Source organism: Dipteris shenzhenensis, chromosome 9, assembly GCF_047967505.1.
Source record: "Dipteris shenzhenensis isolate YYH24624 ecotype China chromosome 9, Dip_SZ_1.0, whole genome shotgun sequence".
Lineage (NCBI taxonomy): Eukaryota > Viridiplantae > Streptophyta > Polypodiopsida > Gleicheniales > Dipteridaceae > Dipteris > Dipteris shenzhenensis.
The window spans coordinates 248,778-262,628 of record NC_141604.1 but is presented as its reverse complement, the minus strand read 5'-3'; the positions used below and the strand labels follow the sequence as shown (position 1 = coordinate 262,628).

At 39.0% G+C, this 13,851-nt stretch overlaps 1 pseudogene; it reads right to left on the bottom strand.

Moving 5' to 3' along the window:
• Positions 1-4,680: 4,680 nt before the first annotated feature.
• Positions 4,681-7,799, bottom strand: LOC147898034 (protein NUCLEAR FUSION DEFECTIVE 4-like; annotated as a pseudogene).
• Between the last annotated feature and the right edge of the window lie 6,052 nt (positions 7,800-13,851).

Here is a 13,851-nt window from a genome sequence, read left to right as displayed (position 1 = left end):
TGTATGTGATAAATTTGATTCTAATTCTTGCAGCACGAAGCGGTGGGTCGTCCTATGACCGAGGAAGAGTATTGGCACGGCTTTGAGAATGGCGCGGATGCCATGTTTCTACAAGTGGAGGATGGAGGAGGAGTAGTCGATTGGACAGTTGTGAGTCGGTATCGTGTAAGTAACCCTTTCTTGGTACTCATCACATTGCTCTCGCTGTCTAATTTGGAAGCAACTAATATATTAAATGATTCCATTAATGATGCAAGGGCTAGCAAATCTCTTTGAAGAGGGCAAAAACGAGCACATGGCTGGTGACAATCCGGATGACGATGCAGGCGATGAGGACGAGGAGTAGCATAGGTTTAGGAATGTATCATACACTTAGCTAGTGTACGGCCTATTTCAGAGAGGCCATTTTATATATTCAATGACCAAGTTTTGTAGCTTGCTTTCCATGGTTGCACCCACATTTATTTGTACATACAAAATTTTGAAGCACCTGTATAATATGATTTATTTTTTGACTTCTATGTATCAATTGTCATGTATTGCTCAGTCTTGAAATTGAAACTACATGCTGTGTCCATTTGAAACATTTAATACACCTGTTGCATTTGGTGTAGAATTGGGCAGAATGTGGCTGATGAGGCTATAGTCTACCCAAAAAAAAAATTATTTTTAACAGCGTCGGTATGGGTGTCGGCACATACCGACACTAATGTACTGTTGACATACCAATGTATCAATTCCGACAGAAATACCGTCGAAAGTTATTAAAAAATATTTTCAATTTCTTTGTTGTTGATGTCGGTATAAACGTCAAAAAGCGACTGATCCCTTATTGCAGACGTGACACATGGTCCCTCTTCAAAACCAAGGGATCATGTATTACGAATGCGCAGTTTGAGATGGCCATGAGACCGTACAGTCGACAGGTACTTAAAACCTCTAAACGAATGATTTTGGTTTATTAAATTTTGAATTACATATATATATATATACTTATATATGATATATTACTTGAATAGGCACAAGCTGCTGTTGCACCTGCTGATGCTCCTACTATTGAAGATCCACTTACAGCCACCGCCGCTGCTCCTGTTCCTACTCCTGCTCCTGTTGGATGTGAATGATAGGGTGAGTACTACTCATTAGACATGTATACTGATGTGAGCTCATTTGATCATGGAGGGAGCAGCTCGTCATCATCTGAGTCTGAGTAGTACTCAGACTTATAGTATCACATCCGTATTGGGGATGTGGTTGTATATATATTTTTGTAACTGAAGCCATGGGCTTTTTTTTACAAAGCAATTTGATTTTGTATATAGTTGTTTATAAATGAAGCCATGGGCTACTTCGACATATGGACTCCCTTGTATATATGTTTTTGCAATGCACCTAAAAAAAATCCAAAGAGTGCTATTAGTTGCTGGAATGCTGGAATAGCATTTAGGCACCAAATAGCACTCTCTGGATTTTTTATTTTTGCTCTCTATTCGTGTGTATCTGTGCATAAAATCTGTAAAACTCACGTGTATATGCATGGAAATTTTGTTAAACACGCATGTATCGGTGCAGCAAAACTGGTAAAACGCATGTATAAGCCCATGTATCAGCGCATTTGATGGGCATCATACATGCGCTTTTACACGCATGTCTGTATGGGCCCACTACTTTTTTTTCACAAGTCATTTTCCACGGCTAGCGGCATGGGTTATGAACCCAATCCCTTGTAGTGGTACTGAAATTAGTAATGATGGTTATCCAATTTACATGCGTCGTGATGATGGTAGGAAGGTTCAAGTGAAAGGGAGTATGGTAGATAATCGTTGGATCATGCCATTTAACCCTTTTCTCTCAATGAAGTACAAGGCACACATCAACATTGAGGTTTGCTCCACGATCACTACGGTGAAGTATTTATATAAATATGTATATAAGGGACATGATAGGGCAATAATAAAAATGCAGCTAATAAACCATACGGAAGGACAGAGAGCTTTTCACAACCGAGTTGATGGTGTCGTCGATGAGATCAACATGTTCTTAGATGGATGCTATGTGTCAGCCTCGAAAGCATGTTGGAGGATCTTTGAGTATGAAATGGATGATGAAAAGCCCAACGTCCAGAGGCTACATGTTCATCTTCCTATGCAAAACAATGTCATATTTGGAGATAATGACATCTGATTTGCAAAGTGTAGTAGACATAGAACAAAATAGAAAAAAAACTCTCACAAAATGGATAAGATGCAATCAGTTAGAACTTGATGCAAATGATTTACTGTATGGTGACTTCCCATGCAAATGGGTTTGGAATAAAAGTAGTAAGAAGTGGAGCAAAAGAAAGTTGGGCAATTGTATTGGGCGAATGTACAACATCTCTCCACTTGCTAGTGAACAATACTTTTTGCGCATGTTGCTTAACATTTGCAAGAATTTTAAGTCATATGATGACCTGCGTAGTTTTAATGGACAAATACATCCTACCTTCAAGGTAGCATGTGTAGCTAGAGGTTTATTAGAAAGCGATGAAGAGCGGTTTGTGTGCATGCAAGAGGCAATCTCTTATCAAAATAGTACACATCTAAGACACCTGTTTGTCACAATTTTTGTTTTTGTGAGCCTGCTTGTCTTGGTCAATTGTGGGAAAGATTTTCCTCTAATCTTTCAAATGATTTTTTTCATGCACCAGAGTTCAATGTGGAGAATTTAATTGATCGTCAAGCACTGGCAACCAAAAACGCTCTCTTGCTTTTGGACCACATTCTTTAGCAACATGGACAAAAGTTAACAGAGTTTGATGGATTGCCAACTATCAATAGATCATGTTTTTCGATACCTACCAATGGTTTATTGTAGGAAGAAAGAATGTTTGATGTTGTGGAATAGGCACAAATTGGTTTTCAAATGGAAAGGACGCTAAACATTTGTCAGCGGATTGCCTTTGATCAAATATTGGAAATGGTATATGCAGACGTTGGTCAAGGGTTTTTTCTTGATGGTCCAGGAGGATCTGGAAAGACATTTCCTTATAATTGTTTACTTGCTCGGTTGCGTGGGGAGGGGCACATTACCGTGGCATGTGCATCTTTTGGAATTGCAGCATTGTTACTTGCCAATGGATGCACATCACACTCGCGATTTAGAATACCATTGGATCTGGATGCCACTAGCACTTGCAATGTAAAGGTTAATAGCCATCTCCTAGATGTTTCAAGGCAAAGTAAGCTGATAATATGGGATGAGGCACCTATGACACATCGTTATGCATTTGAATCACCGGATAGGACATTGCAAGATATCATGTGCAATGATCAACTTTTTGGTGGAAAGGTGGTGGTTCTGGGGGAAGATTTCAGACAAATTTTGCCAATGGTTCCGAAGGCAAGGCGAGAGGAAATTGTTAATGTTTCTTTGTGTCATTCAAAAATTTGGAGATATGTTAAAATATTGCATCTTAAATAGAATATGTGAGTTATCCAAAATAATTAGAACTGGGCAGAGCAAGAGTTTATACAGTGGGTTCTAGATATTGGAAATGGAGTCAACAGATGTATAAAAGAAGATATTGTTTTAATTTTAGAAAAAATGCTATTAGAGACAAACTGCATGGAGGGCTTGATTCAATGGGTGTATACAGGAGTTGAAAGTGTTGTGGACTATGCATCATACTTTTGAGGGTGTGCGATTCTTGCACCTTAAAACCTTCAGGTTGATGTAATTTTATTTGATTTAATAATAATGGGTAAAAATAGCAATTCTCTTTTTTATAGGCACATTCCAGATACAACATTCAGAGTGTGGCTTACTAGCTTTGAGATTTTTCTAGATATGGATATGGATTTTCCCCTTGGACTTTATGGGGTTCGTCTTGAGAGAGTCGCAGGCCCAGTGAGTCGAGTCAGCATGACCATATGCTTTCTTGGATATCGAGAGCGTGTGGGGTGGGAGGTATTTCTAGATGGTTCACACCGTGATATCATTTTCAGCTTCTTGAGGTGCATGGGTACACCAATCCAATAGATTAAGTATATTTAATGACAAAGACATGTTAAGTTGTTATGTAATGTATTTGAAACTTAAATCTATATTTACATTTTTAAATATTGCCTAGGTATTATCCTTGAGTACAACCATCATCGTTGACATACCTGAGGGAGGGGGAAAGGCCCTAGATGCTCTCTTTTCCATTAGGATCATATATGTAGACATATATTAGGTCTTTTTCCATATCATCTTTTTTAATCTTCATATTGCATTGTAGTTGCTTAGACAAGGTACTTTTTTGTTTTGGCAATTATATATACTTTTGTTGAGTTTTTTGGTACATTTTACACACTGACATGTAGTCTAGCTATAGAGTAGCACAGCCTTAGAAGAGATTTCAACTCCACCAATCTAAGTGATCCATTGCCCATATCACCCAATCAGCTTCCACTAGCATTTGTCACCTTGGTCATATCATTACTATATACATTCACACATTTGACACCAATGCAATACATTACTATATACACTGCATCAAAGATTTTCAACACTTTGGTAGTGATTTCCTCTCAAATTTAGGATAGCTGCATACAGCTTGAACACACATGCCCCCCATATATAGTCACATAGTGTTGACTATTTTTGGCATCGGTTCCTACACACATATATTAGCCTTGTACAACCTCTTATCTACTACTACTGACACACAATTGTCATCATCTTATTACAGGCTTGATCTTTGGCACACAATGTTTCCACCATGACTTAGTTGACCAATTGATAGGTTCATCATAAGCCCCATGGTGGCTAACCAAGCATACCCATAGAGGTAGCTCACACACAATTTTCTCATGGGTAGACATGATTGTTGATGATACATAGGTAAGCCTTTAGCACAGTGCACCAAATTTCCTCTAGTATGGAGCCATACATCTTTGCATCACACAGTTGATGATACACCATTCATGACTCTGAATGACATCCATGAGTGGAAAGAGAGCCTACTTTGACCTTTCATTGCCAAAGGATATGTATCAATTTATGATGATGACTCAAACCTCATTGTCTTGAGAGATCATACATAGATGTACCACATGCTTGCATGGATTAGCCTACGCTTTTTGATCATGTGTATTTGATTGTAATCCTTCACCATGAGGCACCCTAAATACACCAACATAGGTTGATTCCAATGATGTACAACCATCACATGTATGCATGGATCTGATGCCATTGACGGATGACATCAGATGATGTAGATACTCAATATAAGCTCAGCAATCATGTAGTCTATAGTAGTAAGCCCTCAGTATGAGGCTCTCATATATCCAAAAACATGTGGACATAATGCTAGAAATGCATCCAGCTCCTTAGGTGATGTCTTTCCAGCATCCATCGTCGTCGCTGATGGTTTCACCTATATCACAAAGCATACCTTAGATATAGTTTACACTAGTAGTGATCAATAGATCAATCATGAGGACGTAGAATGTCACCTTGCAATCCAAGGGAGTGAGTTTATCCTTTGGGAAAAAGATTCACACACATCCATGCACACAAAGACACATGAAAATAGTCGTGTACAATTTGGGATGGTCTCAAATACGTGTGACAACTTAATGAAACGAGTTAAGGGGAAATTTTAAAGCCGACGTAGATGCACACACTTTTGCGAATCCACATGCACAAAAAATGCACATGATGAGTATGTGAGAGAGAGAGAGAGATGTTTTTCCACAAAAATGTTAAAGCATAATTTTTACTGTGAGCTCCTCCTATACCTCATATCATATCATAATGTCAATGTGAGTTCCTTTGTACAATCATATTGAAATTTTTAAATGAAACTTGATTTTATTTTCTAAAATTAAAGGGTTTATAATCCTATTTTAAGACCCAACGGAGCGGGGCTGTAACCCATAGTAGACGAGTCATGTTACTCTTATCTATAGAAAAAAAAAAGGCGGTTTCATGTTGGTCAATGCTACTCCTCATAATATCGTTATCACTTGAGCTAAGGGGATGTGGTTAGTTTAGGCTTAGTTGCCTTGGTTTTGTAATATGCCAATGTGCGTAGTGTGAGTACCACACACATACCACACCCAAATGCAGTTACTGCAGTCAGGATGAAGAAGCCGGGCGGATCGGAAGCATGTAGTTCCTTGGCAAACAAGAGTTGTTCCCATGATATTATTCCCTCTGTTTTGCCTTGTGGCTTGCTCATCGTAAATAAATCCCACTACTCGGATCGATAAAATATACTCCCCCAATGGCTCTGCACAGGCTAGCACCGCGTAGAGCGTACCAAGCATTTTCAGGCCGAAAAGCTCTGATATGATGACTGTCGTCAAGGTATACTGAGCTCCAATCGACAGACCCGCAAGAATGGAGGCAATGTAAAGTCCCCCTTTCATTCCTAATGCAATCGACAGGTTTGCTGGCACCATGATCGCTAGCGAAATCGCGAAAAGAGCAGGTCGGGTGATCACGAAAGCAGCATCCATCAAGAAATCTGAGAACAAACCGGATACAATGCGGCCGAAGAAGTTCCAAATGCTGACCAAAGATACCAACGTGTTGATATGAAGAGCTGAGTAATTCTGCGAGTATCCCACCTGCGCCATGTTGTTGATGAATGCCATCACTGAACCGAGTCCGCATGTTAATGTTAGAAAGAGAATCCAGAAGTCCAGCGACATCAAGGCTTGGGCGATGGAATGGTCTTCCCCTCTACGTGCAGGTCGAGAAGAAAGCTGTAAGAGAGCATGGTTCCCTATAGTATTGGACTTCATGTATGGTTCTAATTCAATATTAGATCCTTCTTGGAAGTTGGAGGAGTCGAGCCGATCATGAGCTCCGGCAATGGGTAAGTGAGCTGTTGTCAAAGACCGGTTCTGGGTCTGTGAGTTGTGAACCTCCTTACTTTCCAATTCGTTCTGCTCATGAGACTCGTGATTTGTTACAAGGTTGCTCGATTTTGTTTTGATCTCCAACCGAAAGACCACCAATAAGGGTAGAGACAAAATGACCAAAACGAGTGACGTGAGACCTGCAACGAGTGGCCTAGTGAGCGAATTAGAAGCCAAATTTTCAACTACCAGGAGGGCCATGAGATATACTGCGAGAGCGGTGGCAATTCCATTGAAAAGTCGCAATATATTGCTGTCTGAATGATCAGCATCTTCGTGCTGCGAATCATCATGGTTCTCTACAAAATGCATGACGAAAATGGAGAGCAGAGAGATGAGAGGGGGAAGGCATCCTGCGAGCAAGAGGAAGGAAATAGGGTCATCCCCGAAAGCAGCATAGTTAAGAAGGGGAAGGATGGCACCGCTAAGGCCATAGAATCCTTTGACGAGGCCTAAGACGGTACCCCGGCTCCGTGGGAAGTTCTTGAGGCAAACCAGCATGACTACGGTTTCCGGAAATGTTTGTGCGTTGGCTCCAACAGCGAACAACACACAAAGCTGCCATATTCGCAACTTATACAACGAGCACAAGCGCGCTGTGAGAGCCAGCCATGCCATCACGTATCCTAACACATTCAGTAAGGCACCGACTGCCAGCACTCCACACGGTATCCAGAAATCGTAGAGCAGTCCTGCCATGAAGCTCATGCCATCCCCCAAGCCTAAAAAGAACGAGATTGTGTTGAGGTCCCTCTGATTGTAGCCCATCGTCACCTTGATGCTCTGCGAATACACTGAGAAATCGTAGGCTGCGCCTGCACACGCCATCAGATACATGCCCGCCACCAGCACCAGCCGTCTACTCTTCACGACTCGCTTCAATGCATCCAGAATCATCATGGCCATAGCTGCCACCTCCAACAAGTTTTTAGGCGGCAGACTCCCATATTAATAAACAAGCCTAAATATAAAGTTTTAAAGAAGATTTTAAGCAAACTCCCACATGATTAAACAAAGCCATCAGGTTTCTGGAACACAGCAGAAAATGAACTCACGAGTCAGTAGCAGAAAATGAACTCACGAGTCAGTCCGATACAAAGAAGACTCTCTTGGGATCTCCGCGCTGCCTCTATAACATCAATTATTGCCGGGTTAAACGAGAGTCAGTGCTTAAATTTGCCGTGCAGATTGAGCTTCATTAGACTTTTGGGCTTCATATGACGCCCAATAATTTCAAGAGCGCAGCATTCATGAAGCTCAAGCCTATCTCCAAGACTTCAACATATAATATACATACATATAGTTACTAGTTAGAATTTGTCTACTATACTACTAATATGTATCCCACCCCTCTCTCGAATCTCGAGGGCCTGGCACCAGTCTCGCAGTCTGTGCATCAGCTTAAAAAAGGGATTTGTACTGAGTGTCATCTTCATTTTGAAGCTTGAATTTTTTTCAAAGACTTCACAGAATTTTTTATGAAGCCTAGAGGTGTGCAGCAAATTTAAGCACTGACCGGAGTATCTAACTATTCATAATTTGGAAGCTCCCAAAAAGTGAGCAACTAGAGCACCACGTGGCATGCAAAAGCCGCTTCCCTTTTTTCTCACATGTATCTTACTATCTCCCAATAATTTGTAAGTGAGCAACTAGAGCACCACGTGGCATCACACACACACGAACACACACAGGTCTCACATATACACATGCACACACCATACAGATACACATATGAAGACATTCATGTAGGCACAAGTATACACATACACACAAGCACACACATACACATACACATACACATACACATACACATACACATACACATATACATACACATACACATATACATACATGTACACGTACACATTCACATACATAACATACACATACACACACATGCACATGCACATAGATACACATACACAAACATACGCACAATCACACGTACACATGCGCACATAGACTCAGTCATGTAGGCACACATGTACACACATACACATGCACACACATTACATACACATGCCTACAATGACATCACATGCACATTAAGAGAGAGACGTCCCACACTCACATACACATACACATTCACACACACACACACACACACATAAAGAGAGAGACGTCCCACTCTCATACATACACATAAAGAGAGAGAGGTCCCACTCTCACACATGCACATTGTATAGGAAGGGGGTGCATGTGCGCGCGCACGCACACACACACACACACACATAAAGAATATGTCATTAAAACTGTGAGACTTATGAATTTTATTTCTTGAAATTAAAAGCATTCTAAGATTCCACATTGAGACCCAGCGGAGCAAGTCTCTAGCCTATCGAAGATAGGTCATGTTACTTGTTTGGTTTTTTAAAAAAAGTCTCTATCTGGCCTCTAGTGTCATAGACTACATCTAGAAAAAAGCGCCCGTACCTTCATCATTGATGCTTCTATGTTTGAAGAATATTTTTGGTCTCTTTGCCTCGCTGGCAATTGTTTTCCCGAATAGTGCGATTCTAGTAGGAAGTTGTAATCTTCTTTGTTACTTTCTCTTATAATTTATTCCTCCACTTTCTTGGGGGGAACAAAAAAAGTTTTCCCAATGTCACATTGTTCAGCCCGTGCCTTATTTCACTATATGTTAGTACTAAGTGTGTTCAACCCACACATTATTTACCATCTATAATTAATAAGTGCATTCATGCAATGAACAATGTATACATCTCCCACGAGGAAGGGTACATTAGGTAGTGTAAAGCACACTTTTAACAAGACTATGACATGGCATATGGTATAGAGCATTTCATCAGAGCTTATGGTTGAATTAATTTGGCATAAAATTTTACTAAAGTATTTCTTTTAAAGAATTATTTCACTTTAAAAATCATAAAAAGAGAACCCAACTCTCCATTTCAAAACTCATTTTAAGCATGCACTAAAAATAAGGGTGGGTCTCTTACAATTGATAAAGGCTTATTTAAACCATAATCTCAATCAAATTAACCATAATATAATTATCTACCAAGTTCATAAATATCCCCTACCTAAAAAATGTAAAATTTTCCCTTCGGTCTCTAGCAAGATAAGCAATCGGTCATCAAGATAAAGGAAGTAGCATCTTCTTGACTTTGTGGGCACCAAGTCCTGATTTTTATCTCTATCCATTACCTTTCATGAGAAAAACAAAAACAAAATTGAGTAAATTGTTCAATTAATTAAGAAGCTTAGGACATGAGTAGCAAATAAATCTTGACAAAATAAATGTCCCTATCACATCGATCATGTAAGGCATCGAGTCCTACTATCACATGTCATTAGACCATGTTCCTATTACATAAAAAGCCAAAAAGTTGCAGAAGCTCTAGCTTTTCTATCGTGCTTGTGCACAAAGTTGATCACTATGCAATGCACATTACATTTAACAAAAAAGACAAGAAGGTGACCACTACTCAATGCCCATTACCTTTAAGGAAAAACTTAAGAATGGGGTGACCAAGAATTGTAAAGGGCGAGGCTGAGTGGACTCCATTATCTTATATTAAATAAACTACCTACTTTTTACAAAGAGTGCATTGTCTAGTGCATATGGACAATGCTTTTGTTCCTAGTATATTGTTGGGAAGGCCATATAATTTATGTGGATAGAGCACTTCATAGTCTTATTTAGAGCTTATCATTGAATTATCTTACTTAAACACAATTACATATGAAAATCCAACAAAACATGGTATTCAAAAAATTTGTATATTCAATAGTCTTATTTAGAACTTATCATTTAATTATCTTACCCAAACAAAATTACACTTGAAAATTGATCCCAATAAAAACATTGCATTCAATAAATTATTACTTTTCCCCTTATATTTGTAATTTCTTTTCAAAGGCCTTTTTCTTGCAAGGTATTGAAGATATAACCCATAAAAAAAAACTTGCCATTAGTTAATATTAAGCAGTACAGTTCTTTTAAGCTAAGATTTGGATTTGATATCTACATGGAATGAATGACATGGTTTTTTGTGCCCAAACTTGCAAATTTTACATTTTTCTCATTTAGAAGTTTACAATCTTATAGAATTATCTTGGATCAGGTGAAAATTCAATTTATGAAGTGGAGGTTTATGAACTTTGGAAATTCTTTTGCTCTAAGCAATTATCTTTCCTAGATAAGAAAAGAAAAACACATATTGTTGAATATTTCTATAAAAAAGGTTTTTCTTTCTTAAAAAGCTACCTCATGCTACAAAAATTTCAATTTTCCTATTCCACAAAATTTCCATAAAAATATGACATCCTTTTTGTTCTAAAATATTGTTTAAACCTCAGCAATGCAAAATTTGTGCCTTCACGTAGGAATTAGCCATGGTGGGTGATCATGATTGTGCCCGCCTGTATGTGTGCTAAAAGTACTATTGACCCAAGAATACCAAATGATCTTGTCCTCACTTTAACATTCAATAAATTCCACCTTTTCCATGGATTGTTTTTAAATTCCATGTACAAAGGAGGTATTGTTTGAATGTTAATTTGAGGAAAAAAAGGCACACATGGTAGCCCTAGGTCATCAATGCCCTTAGGACATACAAGGGGACATGACTATGTAATTCATGTTCTCTTACTATTCATAATTTGTAACCTCCCAAATAGTGAGCAATTAGAGCACCACGTGGCATGCAAAGGCAACCTCCTTTTTTCTCAAGTGGGTGTACTCTCCTTAGCTTGAGCTACACTCTTCTTTCTTCCAACCCCCCACCTCCCACTCTCCAAATAACTCTCTCTCTCTCTCTCTCTCTCTCTCTCTCTCTCTCTCTACAAGGCTCCTATGGTAATGCAGACCTTGGGGGGTGAATGCTTAAAGAAGAACAAATATTCCTTTTTTATTTTTTACATTAAAAATACCATATTATTTGGTTTGTTATTCTTTTTATTAAATATTATATTTCTTTAAAAAACTCATGCATATACACACAAACATAGACTTATATTTATTCAAGTGTTGGGTAGTCACACACATCACTGCTCCTGCACAAGATACACACACACACACATGAGTGTCACATATGCACATACACATGCACATACCACATGAGTGTACATATATGAACATGTTTGACATAGGGCACACATGCATACACATGTGCACACAAAAATACACATGCACATCCATATCCACATGCATACACAAACACACACATATGCACAAGACCACACACACACACACACACACACACACACACACACACACATACACGCATGTGCATGTGTGCATGCACACACACATGGGTGAATATGTATGTGCAAGCATCGCACAAATAATACATTATTGCACATGCACGTGCACACATAGACACATGATTCCACACATGTATGCAAACACATACAGACATGTGTATACATGCATGTACACTTATGCGTGTAGACACCCACATCATTGTAGATGTATGTGCACATGCAAATCATATATGTGCATACAGATGTATGCTCTAACACATTGATATAGGGACACACACACACCCACACACATGGGTCTCACATATACACATGAACACTCCATATAAATTCACATATCAATACGTACGTGTAGGCACAAGCACACACATACACACAAGCACACACATACACATGCACATACACATACACATATACATGTATGTACATGTACACATACACATGCATAACATACATCTCCATGTGGGTGCACTCTCCTCAGCTTAAGCTACACTCTTCCTTCTTCTACCCCCCCACCCCCCACTCCCCAAATAACCCTCTCTCTCTCTCTCTCTCTCTCCTGGGCTCATATGGTGATGCATTCCTTGGGGAGCGAATGCTTCAAGGAGAAAAAATATCTCATTTTTAATTTTCTTACGTTAAAAGTACCATTGTATTTTTTTGTTAATCTTTTTATTAAAAAATATTTGTATTAAAAAAAACTCATGCATCTACACACAAGCATAGACTTATATTTGTTTAAGTGTTGGGTAGTCACACACATCATTGATCATGCATAACACACACACACACACACACACATGAGTGTCACATATGCACATACATACACACATACCACACGAGTGTACACATATGAACATGTTTAATACAGGGAACACGTGCATACACACGTGCACACAAGAATACACATGCACATGCACATCCACATGCATAGACAAACACATACATATGCACATGACCACACACACACACACATGTGTGCACATGTGCACACACACACATACATGCACACGCATGCATGCATGCACACACAGACATGGGTGAATATGTACATAGAAGCATTGCAAAAATAATACATTATTGCACATGCACCTGCACACATAGACACATGATTGCACACGTGTACACAGACACATACAAACATGTGTATGCATGTATGTACACTTATGCGTGTAGACACCCACATCATTGTAGATGTATGTGCACATGAAAATCGCTCAGGGGGGTCACTATGTATAAACCCTCTATACCACGTGCGTTCAAGGCCTATTTCTAAAATCCCTTATCTGTAAATTTTTCATTTAATAAAATGTACCCCTTTTCTATACAAATCTGTAAATTTTTTTCAAAACTATTTTAAATAGTCCCTTATGTATATTTATTTCTGTAAATTTTAGAAATAAAAAATATCCTTCTGTTGAACTCACGTGATAGGATTACATTTGATGAGTGACCCCCCCGAGGAAAATCGTATGTATGCATACACATGTATGCTCAACACATTGATATAGGGACACACACACAGACACACACACACACACATGGGTCTCACATATACACATGCACATACCATACAAATACACATATCAAGACATACATGTGGGCATAAGCACACACATACACATACACATACACCTATACATACATGTAAACGTATTCATGCACATGGATAACATGCATATGCATAACATACACATGCATACACATGCACATGCACATACATGCACATACA